Source organism: Heteronotia binoei, unplaced genomic scaffold, assembly GCF_032191835.1.
Source record: "Heteronotia binoei isolate CCM8104 ecotype False Entrance Well unplaced genomic scaffold, APGP_CSIRO_Hbin_v1 ptg001179l, whole genome shotgun sequence".
Classification (NCBI taxonomy): domain Eukaryota; kingdom Metazoa; phylum Chordata; class Lepidosauria; order Squamata; family Gekkonidae; genus Heteronotia; species Heteronotia binoei.
In genome coordinates, this window is record NW_026800198.1 from 71,783 (window position 1) to 83,972 (window position 12,190).

General features: G+C 53.9%; 1 protein-coding gene across 1 annotated transcript in view; it reads right to left on the reverse strand.

Moving 5' to 3' along the window:
• The window catches only part of LOC132590919 (alanine aminotransferase 2-like), a 53,769-nt gene extending 41,940 nt beyond the window's left edge, over positions 1 to 11,829 (reverse strand). The window contains exon 1 of the mRNA XM_060263838.1: positions 11,784 to 11,829. The gene's annotated coding sequence lies outside the window, so the exon portion shown is untranslated. The remainder of the gene's footprint in view (positions 1 to 11,783) is intronic.
• Positions 11,830 to 12,190: the final 361 nt, after the last annotated feature.

The window sequence follows — 12,190 nt, forward strand, 5'->3', positions numbered from 1 at the left end:
AGACGGAGAACTGACGGCCCGCGGCCTTGTACAGTAACGGCAGTCCGGCCCTCCATCAGTCTGAGGGACAGTGAACTGGCCCCCTATTTAAAAAGTTTGAGGACCCCTGAGCTAGAGCCTTGTGAGGAAGAGATAGGAAGTAGAGGTCACAAGGGTTTTCCCTATTACATATGTGTTTTGATGGTATATCTTCTGGGCGTGGAGCAAGCGTGGGGGATATTTGTGAGTTTCCTGCGTTGTGCAGGGGGTTGGACTGGAGAACCCTTCCAACTTGATGATTCCCTAGTGGGGGGGCTGGCTCACAGGAGCTGTTCTGTAGCTCATGAGAAGTTCCAGAGTTCTATGCTGAATCCAAAAGTGCCCACCTCCAGATTGGGCTTTCCGTGGGAGCAACCGAGAGGCCAATCCCAGCTCAAAGCTGACTCAGGTTCTGTGGTGTGAACCCTCAGTGCCTTTGACATAAGAACATAAGAGAAGCCATGTTGGATCAGGCCAATGGCCCATCCAGTCCAACACTCTATCACACAGTGGCCAAAATACACACACAGACACACACACTGTGGCTAATAGCCACTGGTGGACCTCTGCTCCATATTTTTATCCAATCCCCTCTTGAAGCTGTCTTTGCTTGTAGCCGCCACCACCTCCTGTGGCAGTGAATTCCACACGTTAATCACCCTTTGGGTGAAGGGCTTCCTTTTTAACCTGACTGCTCAGCAATTTCATTGAATGCCCACAAGTTCTTGTATTGTGAGAAAGGGAGAAAAGGATTTCTTTGTCTACTTTCTCCATCCCATGCAGAATTTTGTAACCTAATCTAAGCATATACACCTCTCTCTCTCTCTCTCTCTCTCTCTCTCTCTCTCATATAAACTTGCGTCCCTGCTTACATTAACAAACGGCAAAGCACGCCAGTTGTGGGTTGTTGACCTGGGAGGTGTGTTCCTAATTTATTTGCCCAAGATAAAAGGATATACTGTTTGCACATCTTTGAACACCCACAGAGGGCAAGCTCCAGGCAGGAAATGGAGTGCACAAACACTCTACCTGCCTAAGACCGAGGGCTACACTCTGGCTGGCCAGCCAGTCACTCTCTTTCCCCTCACCTGACGGTCTGGCTCAGGTGTTTCTGGGGACCTCCTCATCCTGCTGAGCTGGAGCGGGGCCCCTTCCTGCGCAGCCTCCTCTCCCGCTCTAGGAGCTGGACTTCACCTCCCAGCCGGCCAAAGCAACACTTTTGCTTTGTGAGGAACAAGGGAGAACATTCCAGAACGGAATGTCTGAAAAATTCATCAGAGTGCCAGGTGGAGACAAACATGCCTCACCTGGAGCCTTGTGTTCAGTTTTGGGCACCACATTTTAAGAAGGATACAGACAAGCTGGAACGGGTCCAGAGGAGGACGACGAAGATGGTGAGGGGTCTGAAGACCAAGTCCTATGAGGAAAGGTTGAAGGAGCTGGGCATGTTTAGCCTGGAGAGGAGGCGGCTGAGAGGTGATAGGATCACCATCTTCAAGTCCTTGAAGGGCTGTCTTATAGAGAATGGGGTGGAATTGTTTTCTGTGGCCCCGGAAGGTAGGACCAGAACCAATGGGTTGAAATTAAATCAAAAGAGTTTCCGGCTCAGCATTAGGAAGAACTACCTGACAGTCAAAGCGGTTCCTCAGTGGAACAGGCTTCCTCCTCAGTAGGTGGTGGGCTCTCCTTCCTTGGAGGTTTTTAACAGAGGCTAGATGGCCATCTGACAGCAATGAGGATCCTGTGAATTTAGGGGGAGGGGTTTGTGAGTTTCCTGCCTGGTGCAGGGGGTTGGACTAGATGACCCTGGAGGTCCCTTCCAGCTCTAGGATTCTATGATTCTATGCCTGAAGACAGCCCCAGGGCCAGCTGGTTGCAGGGATGCCAGCCTCCAGATAGGGCCCGGAGATATCCCTGAATTACAACTCATCTCCAGACTACAGACACCAGTTCCCTGGGAGAAAATGGCTGCTTTGGAGGACAGGCTCTATGGTGTTGTAGCTACGGTTGCCAATCTCCAGGTGACACTGAATACAAAAAGCACAGCTGTGATGTATAAGGGGTACTGTCAATGTTACTGCTAAGCCATGGAGCCTTGTGCTCAAAAATTCTACTTCGTGAGCTAACATTAAAGTTGTGAGTTCCTGCATGAATCAGTGTGCTCTGGGGCTATTTTTTTCTGAGCTAAGACAAAAATGTGTAATAATAATAATAATAATAACAACTTTTTATTTGTATCCCGCCCTCCCCGCAAGCAGGCTCAGGGCGGCTCACATGTGAATACAGTATACAATAAAACCATGTGCAATCTATTATAAATTCAAATACAATTTCAATATAAAATCCTTAAAATCGTTAAAATTACATTAGACTTAAGATTATGGTGCTATAGTTAAGATCTTCCATAAAATCCAGTGACTAAAACATAAAACATATCCAACAGGACTTTCTTGGCTCGGTTTATGTGAAGGCTATTTTAAAGAGGTGGGTCTTACAGGCCCTGCGGAATTGATCTAAGCATCGCAGGGCCCGTACCTCCTCCGGGAGTTGGTTCCACAGTAGGGGGGCCGCTACAGAGAAGGCCCGATCCCGGGTGGACTTCAATCTGGCCTCCTTTGGCCCAGGGATATTCAGCTGGTTCTTTCCAGCTGACCTCAGTGCTCTCTGGGGTTCATGCGGGGAGAGACGGTCCCTCAAGTAGACAGGTCCTCGGCCATATAGGGCTTTAAAGGTAATAACCAGCACCTTGTAACGAACTCGGTATGCCACCGGCAGCCAGTGCAGTTCGCGTAGCCCCGGCTGTATGTGCTCCCATCTTGGGAGCCCCAACAGCAGCCTAGCCGCTGCGTTCTGCACCAGCTGCAGCCGCCGAGTTCGGCACAGGGGCAGCCCCATGTAGAGGGGGTTACAGTAGTCCAGTCTTGAGGTGACCGTAGCATGGATCACCATTGCTAGGTCCTGGCGCCCAAGGAAGGGGGCCAGCTGCTTCGCCCGTCGAAGATGAAAAAACGCGGACTTGGCAGTGGCCGCTATCTGTGCCTCCATTGTGAGCCAGAGGCCAAAAATCTGTGAGCTCACACTAACTCAGCTTAGAGGGAACACGTTTTAAATAACACTATTTATGAAATTCACAAATATCATTTACACAGGGAATTAAGAACCACCAGCATAAAAGTGTTATGGCTGGAGATCTCCCACTGTTACTCCTGATCTGCAGGTAGAACACGACCACTGTGGAAGCTGCGGTCCATGGGATTATACCCTCCTGAAGTCCCTCCCCTCTCTCCTTCTCCTGCCTGGGAGGTTCCCAATCCACCGGCCCACACTGAGCCAGCCGGGGGAACCTCCCCCGACATTCCCAGCGTTGTGACATCACCCACGAGTGACATCATCGTGCCAGTGACGTCACATGCTGGCCGCTTCAGCCGTTTCCAGGAAAACTCTATGGTTTTCCCGGACACTCTAGCAGTTTGGGAGGGAAAACTCTATGGTACAACAGGTGCCAGAGGCTGTGGGGGGCTTCGCAACCCTACCAAACCCTGCCCTTTCAGGCTCCACCCCCCAAAATCTCCAGGTATGTCCAGGGCTGGCCTAGACTGTCTGGCACCTTTGGCAAGGCTAGGTTCTGCCCCCTCTTCCACACACACACTGATAACGTCACTGAGTCATATGGCGGGCGCCCTAGGCGATTGTCTAGTCTGCCTAGTGACCGGCCCGCCCCTGGGTGTTTCCCAACCTGGAGCTGGCAACTCAATCCCTCTGCCCCCATTAGTGGCTGGTGGGTGAGGGGAGACACCACGTAGCCGTTGCTGGCAGCCTGTTGAGACCGAAGGCAAACCAAGGCATCCATGGGCACCACCGACACAACCCAGGTGCCAGGTTAGGGGGGGGGGGGCTGGCTCTGGGTTGGGGAATTCCAGGGGATGGGGGGGATGCTGGGGTAGATGGGGCTTTGGGAGGGGAGGGGAGGGGCTTCAGCAGGCACAATGCTAGAGAGCCCCCCCTCCAAAGCAGCTGTTGCCTCCAGGGGAAGAGATCGCTATAGCCTAGAGGATCTCCAGGCCTCACCTGGAGGATGGCAAACCTAAGAGAGCTAGTTTGGTGTGGTGGTGAAGAGCCGCTGACCCTAATACAGAGCACCAGGTTTGATTCCCCCCTCCTCCCCTCTCACATGCAGCCAGCTGGGTGACCTTGCGCCTGTCCCTGTTCTCTCTCAGAGCTCTCTCAGCCCCACCCGCCTCCCGTTGTGGAGAGAGGAAGGGAAAGGAGATTGGAATCCGCTCTGAGACTCCGAGTGAAGGGCAGGTTCTTCCTTCCTCTTCTTCCTTCCTGGGTTGCCAATCCCCAGTTGGGGGCAGGGGATCCCCGGGGTCATCAGAAAGTGGGGGGGGCACTCAATTATACCCTGTGGAGACTGATTTGATCCATGGGTATCTGGGGTTCAGGGGGGCTGTTTTTTTGAAGTAGCAGCACCAAACTTTCAGCATAGCATCCAGTGCCTCTCCTCAAAACCCCCTCCAAGTTTCAGGTGCCCCGACCCTTCATCATTTCCAAATGGTGGGAAGGCATTTAAAAGGCGTGCGGTCCCTTTAAATGTGATGGCCAGAACTCCCTGTGGAGTTCATTCGTGCTTGCCACACCCTTGCTCCTGGCTCCACCCCCAAAGTTTCCTGGCTCCACCCCCCAATGTCCCCTGATATGTTTTGAGTCAGACCTGGGGTGGCAAGCCCTACCTCATCCTTCTCCCAGGATCTCTTTGGGTCCAGCCAGGTATCTTCCCAGCCACTCCCAAGCCAGTGGGTGAGAGAGGAGGCACCAGTCCAGCCAGGCAAGAGAGGCAGTGGGAGAGTTTCCTGTTTGGCAGGCCCAACTGGGGATTCCAGGCCGAACACGAAGCTCCAGCACTTGTGGCTTCCCCCGGGGCAAGAAGCAAGCCCAGTCACCAGCCAGCTGGGTTCAGGACGGCTGGGTTCCTCTCCCTGCCTCCCCCGGCAAGGCACTCCCCACGTATGCCGCGTGTTCATCAGCAGGTCTAAGCCAAACTCTGGTGAGCACTCAGGGTGTCCTGCAGACCGGCCTCTGAGTTGTGCTGCCAGCCTCCAGGTGGGGCCTGAAGAACTTCCAGGTTAAACTCGGCTGAGAGCCAGTTTGATGTAGTGCTAAGTGCACGGACTCTTATCTGGGAGAACCGGGTTTGATTCCCCACTCCTCCGCTTGCACCTGCTGGAATGGCCTCAGGTCAGCCATGGCTCTGGCAGAGGTTGTCCTTGAAAGGGCAGCTTCTGGGAGAGCCCTCTCAGCCACACCCACCTCACAGGCTGTCTGTTGTGGGGGGAGAGCCAGTTTGGTGTAGTGGTTAAGTGCACAGACTCTTATCTGGGAGAACCAGGTTTGATTCCCTGCTCCTCCACTTGCAGCTGCTGGAATGGCCTTGGGTCAGCCATAGCTATCTCAGGAGTTGTCCTTGAAAGGGGAGCTGCTGTGAGAGCCCTCTCAGCTCCACCTACCTCACAGGGTGTCTGTTGTGGGGGGAGAGCCAGTTTGGTGTAGTGGTTAAGTGCACAGACTCTTATCTGGGAGAACCGGGTTTGATTCCCCACTCCTCCACTTGCAGCTGCTGAAATGGCCTTGGGTTAGCTATAGCTCTCTCAGAGCTGTCCTTGAAAGGCTTCTGTCAGAGCTCTCTCAGCCCCATCCACCTCATAGGGTGTCTGTTGTGGGGGGGGAGAAGATATGCGAGATTGTGACTGCTCTGAGATACAGAATATAGGGTGGGATATAAATCCAATGTCTTCATCTTCTTCTGCTTCTCCCCAAACCTCCCCTTTCCATGGCCCCACCCCAAAGGCATTTTCTAGCTTGGAGTTGGCACCCCGGCCTCACATCCCCCCAGGGAACAGCAGCCTTGACGGCGCCCTCTGCAGCGGGATGGGGAGTCCTGCAAGGCTCACGAGGGGGCCTTCATTCTGCCAGGGGGGGCATCGGGGCACCTGTGGGCAAAGACTCCCAGAGGCTCCGCCAATGCAGCCCCCCCCCCCCCGACTGAATGCCCTCTGGCCAATCTCACACTTTGCCTCCTGCACTTTTGGAGCACGTTTTCTGCGAGAAGAAGCTGCAGGCTGGAAGCCTCCTTCTCTTGGCGCTGGGGTTGGGGCCGGGCAGTAGGCAAGGGGAAGGAGAACCATCTCCTCTGTGTCCCCCAGGAGAGCCACGCCAGGGCAGGCGCTAGCAAAGCGCATGGTGCAATGGGGAGGAGGGAGATCTGGAGTGCAAAGAGCCGCTCAGCTGTGACCTTGGCCCAGTCCGCTGTCCTCTCGGTCTAGCCTACCTTACAGGGTTGTTGTGATGGGGAGAGATACAAGCGCCACCTGGAGCTTTATGGAGGAAAGGCAGGGTGATAGGTGGACAAATCCTTGCCTGCCTGCTTCTCCGCCACAGAGCCTTCTTGGCCAAGCTTGCCACTCATCCATCTTCTAGGGCTGTGTCCAATGCTCAAGCACGCTGCCAGTTTCATCTACAGGCTTTTCGCAGCTTCAACAGTGGCGTGACAGGCAGCACCTCACCTGGTACAGCTTCCCCACCGTGCAAAGGAAGCAAGCTGCAGTTGCTGGATTTCTGCCCGCCGTCCAAGTAGAATTCTGGTCGGGCGGGTTGTCTCGTTGTCGCCTTTGGCTATGCCGCTGTTCCTGCCCGCCCAGACCTCTTTCAGGGATCAGCTAACCTGTGCACCATTTGAACTCGGGTCTGAAGCCAAGCCTCAGGGTAAGAGATTTCTCCCAGCATGCTCTGGGCTGTCCAGCCCCAGAAGCCTTTGCCCCAAGAGCAGGAGGGCTGCAGGAGGTTGGGGAGGAGCCTCACTCGGCTCTGCTGGCTGAGATGCCAGAGAGCTCAGCACCCTCCCAAGCAGCCATTGACTCCAGGCAAGCCGGTCTCTCACTTGGGATCCCACCAGGCCCCACCAGGAGAATGGCAACCCGAGAGTTCCACAGAAACTAGAAATTAGCAAAAAAATGCCAAACCATGGAATAATAACGCATAGCTAGAATCAAGTACTGATAAACCGTAACTCAGAGTTTCTAATTTCCCAAGGTGCATCGTTTTACAAAGTGCATAATGATTTCAAGGTGCAAAACATGTTTTGAGTATAAATGGGCAGTCTTCGCAGTGGAGGACGGCAAGCAGTGGGGTGCCGCAGGGCTTGGTACTGGGTCCCATGCTCTTTAACTTGTTCATAAATGATTTAGAGTTGAGAGTGAGCAGTGAAGTGGCCAAGTTTGCGGATGACACTAAATTGTTCAGGGTGGTGAGAACCAGAGAGGATTGTGAGGAACTCCAAAGGGATCTGTTGAGGCTGGGTGAGTGGGCGTCAACGTGGCAGATGCGGTTCAATGTGGCCAAGTGCAAAGTAATGCACATTGGGGCCAAGAATCCCAGCTGCAAATACAAGTTGATGGGGTGTGAACTGGCAGAGACTGACCAAGAGAGAGATCTTGGGATCGTGGTAGATAACTCACTGAAAATGTCAAGACAGTGTGCGATTGCAATAAAAAAGGCCAACGCCATGCTGGGAATTATTAGGAAGGGAATTGAAAACATATCAGCCAGTATCACAATGCCCCTGTATAAATCGATGGTGCGGTCTCGTTTGGAATACTGTGTACAATTCTGGTCACCGCACCTCAAAAAGGATATTATAGCATTGGAGAAAGTTCAGAAAAGGGCAACTAGAATGATTAAAGGGTTGGAACACTTCCCCTATGAAGAAAGGTTTATATATATATATATATATATATATATATATATATATATATATATATATATATATATATATATATATATATATATATATATATACATACATACCTTGGGAAATTAGAAACGATGAGTTACGGTTTATGAATACCTTGTTATGGATTCTAGTTTATGAGTACTTGTTGGGGGTTGGACTAGATGACCCTGGAGGTGCCTTCCAGCTCTATGATTCTATTTGTTCTTATTCCATGGTTTGGTATTTTTGCTAATTCCTATCAGGAGAATGGCAACCCTGTGACCAGGAGCTCTCTCTGTCTCCCTGTCTCCAGGTGTGCACAGATGTGGTTGTGTTTTTGTGGGGGGCGTGTCTCCTGTTTGGCTGCAGACTGCAAAGAAAGCTCTCCCAGGAGGCCATGGGAGGCTGCCGGCTTGAGCTACCGTGAAGGAAGGCAGAGGGAGAGGAAAGCAGACCGAGACAGAGGCTGCCCTCCGGTAGGCGTCTTCTCTGCTGGAGGAACTGTGCACCCTTTCACTGGGTGCAAGTGTGCATGAGTTCCACAGATCAGCTCCAATCCTCCTCCTCCTGCTCCGTGTACCTGGAGACCCAAGGACTCACCTGGGGATTTTCCAGCTCCTCCAATCATCAGGCAGAGAGCGCCAAGAGAGCAAACAGTGCACCGGCTGTGGGAAGAGGGGGTGGCTCAACCACCCTCCTCAGAGCCGGGAGCTGCCTCTTATCAATCCGGACACTTGCGAGAGAGGGCGGCACCTCCCTGCATGCGCCGATAGGCTCTGGTGGTGCTTTTGCAGGGCTCGGCCCCATCCTGCACCCAGGCGCAACGCCAGGCTGTGTCCCGACCTCTGTGTGCCAGCTGCCAGAGTCTCCCTTTGTGAAGTCTGTGAACCTTGTGCAGGTAGCAGCATTGCCCTCTGCCCCCCCCCCACCGGGTACTGGGGCTCTGGCCAGCAATGCCTTTCCCAAGCAGTGCCCCCTCTGGATTGGGACCTCTTGCACCCAGCTTAGAGACAGGCAGGAAGGTCAAGAAGAGGGAAAACTCTGTTGAAAACCCCAGTGATTTCCCCGGTGATAGAAACCTGGCTGGAACTGCCGTTCATCAGATCAGAGGAAGAAGAAGAAGGAAGAAAAAGAAGAAGAGGAGGAGGAGGAGGAGATTGGGTTTATATCAGCCCCGTGGCACAGAGTGGGAAAGCAACAGTGCTGCAGTACTGTGATCTGAACTCTCTGCTCACGACCTGAGTTCGATCCCAGCAAAAGCTCGTTCAGGTAGCCGGCCCAAGGTCAACTCAGCCTTCCATCCTTCCGAGGTGGGTAAAATGAGTACCCAGCTTGCTGGGGGGGAAAGCGTAGACAACTGGGGAAGGCAATGGCAATACCACCTCGTAAAAAGTCTGCCGTGAAAACGTTGTGAAAGCAACGTCACCCCAGAGTCGGAAACGAGCGGTGCTTGCACAGGGGACCTTTCCTTTCCTTTTTCTATATTCTCCATCTCAGAGCAGTCACAATCTACTTTACCTTCCCCCTCCCACACACACACACACACACAACAGACACCCTGTGAGGTAGGTGGGACTGAGAGGGCTCTTGCAGCAGCTGCCCTTTCAAGGACAACCTCTGCCAGAGCTCTGGCTGACCCAAGGCCATGCTAGCAGGTGCAAGTGGAGGAGTGGGGAATCAAACCCGGTTCTCCCAGATAAGAGAGCTCTGGCTGACCCAAGGCCATTCCAGCAGGTGCAAGTGGAGGAGTGGGGAATCAAACCCGGTTCTCCCAGGTAAGAGTCTGCCCACTTCACCACTACAACAAACTGGCTCTGTCCACCACCACCACCCTCCCCGTGTCGATTCAGGCAAGAGAGAGGAACGCACAAGGAGAGATTTTTGCCTCCTCAAGACACTTTGGGAAACAGCCCCCCAGGAACTGCTGTGGGCGGCAGGCCATGCAGAGAGAAGGATGCAGCTCTCCAGCTTGGCATCTCTCAGGAGCTGCCAGGGCCACCACTGAAGAGGGCAAACGCCAGGGAAAATTGGATCCAGGCAGAAGGGGGAGCCCAGCTACTGGTCCAGAGCTCTGGCAGGAACACATGGGGTGGGAGGGGCAGCCCTTACGGAACTCAGAAGGGGAGGGAGGAGACTTTGTGGGCAGACTTAGCGCTCTCCTTCCTCGGACATCCAGGGACTTGCCAGATATTGCAAGAGGGCTTCCCAGGTGACCTTGCTGAAGGCTCGGCTCTGATCCCTTCCCTCTGTGCCTCACCCCCACATACCAAGACCCATAAAAACCCCATCTCCAGAGAGACCCAAGACCTTTCAGGTAGCCAAGAGAGAGGCCAAACACTGAGGAACCCCATGGGTCCACTCTAGACTTGGGCATCCCCCTCCCCATAGGGCACACCCAGAAGAGCCCATGGCGCAGGCCGTCGCCCTGGAGTGGCACTAATGAAGCACCAACGAAGGCACGGAGCGACCCCAGTAAGGCACCCCAGGAAGATCCCTTGCAATGTGGCAGAGGGTGCTGCGTGCCTCTCTCACGGCTCTGCAGCTGCAAAATACCTCCCTCCCAGACCCACAGCCCCTCTGGGGTGCAGCCCCATGCCCTCTGAAGTCCGCTAGAACAGATCTTTTTTCTGGACAGAGAGACCAGTGCCTCCTAGGCCCACAGACGCCAGCAGTGCCATGCAACCCCGCAGAGTGGAAACCAGCCCCCACCCCTCCTTCTGTCAACCCCAAGAAAAATTCTGAGACAAGTGCAGCCCCACCCCCCATAAGAGAGAGAGAGATTATTGGCCAGCAGAAGTGCTTGAGAAGAAGAAGAAGATATTGGATTTATATCCCGCCCTCCACTCCGAAGAGTCTCAGAGCGGCTCACAATCTCCTTTACCTCCCCCCACCCCACAACAGGCACCCTGTGAGGTAGATGAAGATATTGGATTTATATCCCGCCCTCCACTCCGAAGAGTCTCAGAGCGGCTCACAGTCTCCTTTCCCTTCCTCCCCCCATGACAGACACCCTGTGAGGTAGATGAAGATATTGGATTTATATCCCGCCCTCCACTCTGAAGAGTCTCAGAGCGGCTCACAATCTCTTTTACCTTCCTCCCCCACAACAGACACCCTGTGAGGTAGATGAAGATATTGGATTTATATCCCACCCTCCACTCCGAAGAGTCTCAGAGCGGCTCACAATCTCCTTAACCTTCCTCCCCCACAACAGACACCCTGTGAGGTAGATGAAGATATTGGATTTATATCCCGCCCTCCACTCCGAAGAGTCTCAGAGCGGCTCACAATCTCCTTTACCTTCCTCCCCCACAACAGACACCCTGTGAGGTAGATGAAGATATTGGATTTCTATCCCACCCTCCACTCCGAAGAGTCTCAGAGCAGCTCACAATCTCCTTTACCTTCCTCCCCCACAACAGACACCCTGTGAGGTAGATGAAGATATTGTATTTATATCCCGCCCTCCACTCCAAAGAGTCTCAGAGCAGTTCACATTCTCCTTTCCCTTCCTCCCCCACAACAGACACCCTGTGAGGTAGATGAAGATATTGGATTTCTATCCCACCCTCCACTCCGAAGAGTCTCAGAGCAGCTCACAATCTCCTTTACCTTCCTCCCCCACAACAGATATCCTGTGAGGTGGGTGGGGCTGAGGGAGCTTTCCCAGCAGCTGCCCTTCCAAGGACAACCTCTGCCAGAGCTCTGGCTGACCCAAGGCCATTCCAGCAGCTGCAAGCGGAGGAGTGGGGAATCAAACCCGGTTCTCCCATAGAAGAGTCCGCACACTTAACCACTACACCAAACTGGCTCTTGAGGACTAGTGGATACCTTTGAATACAACCCTGGGAGCTCTTGGGGTGCCCCTTGTACCACGCCTGGCACTTGAAGCAGCTATCTCAACACAGTCCAAGTCAGCAATTGCACAAACCACCCCCCTCTCCCCAGCCCTGTCTCACGCCACCCTTTTTCCAAGTCAAGGCAAGGGTTGTCCTACCAGTGCCAGACTGCAGGGGGCACCGTGGAGCAGGGGTCCCCTCTTGTGCCTGCGTGGCCCCGGATCTCTCTCTCGCTCTCACCCCCGGGGCTTCCAGGGGTCCTGCCCGGTCTCAACAGCTCTCCTCCTTGCGAGTCTCCTCCTGCTGCCGCGAATAAGACGGGAGGGGTGCCACCTGATGGGCAGGCCTGACCTTTGCCGGAGCAGCTGCCTCCAGGGCCAGACAATCACTCAGTGCGAGCCGTCCTCTTGCAGAAAGCCCCAGCGGCGGCAGCACGCCCCGTCTCAGGTTCTCTCTGGGCCCCCGCCGACTTGGAGGCAAGCAGCACACCTCCACCCCTGAGACCAGAACCTTCTCACTCCAGAGGCAGGGCCAAAAGTCACCTGGGATCAGCCCCAGAGCCTTG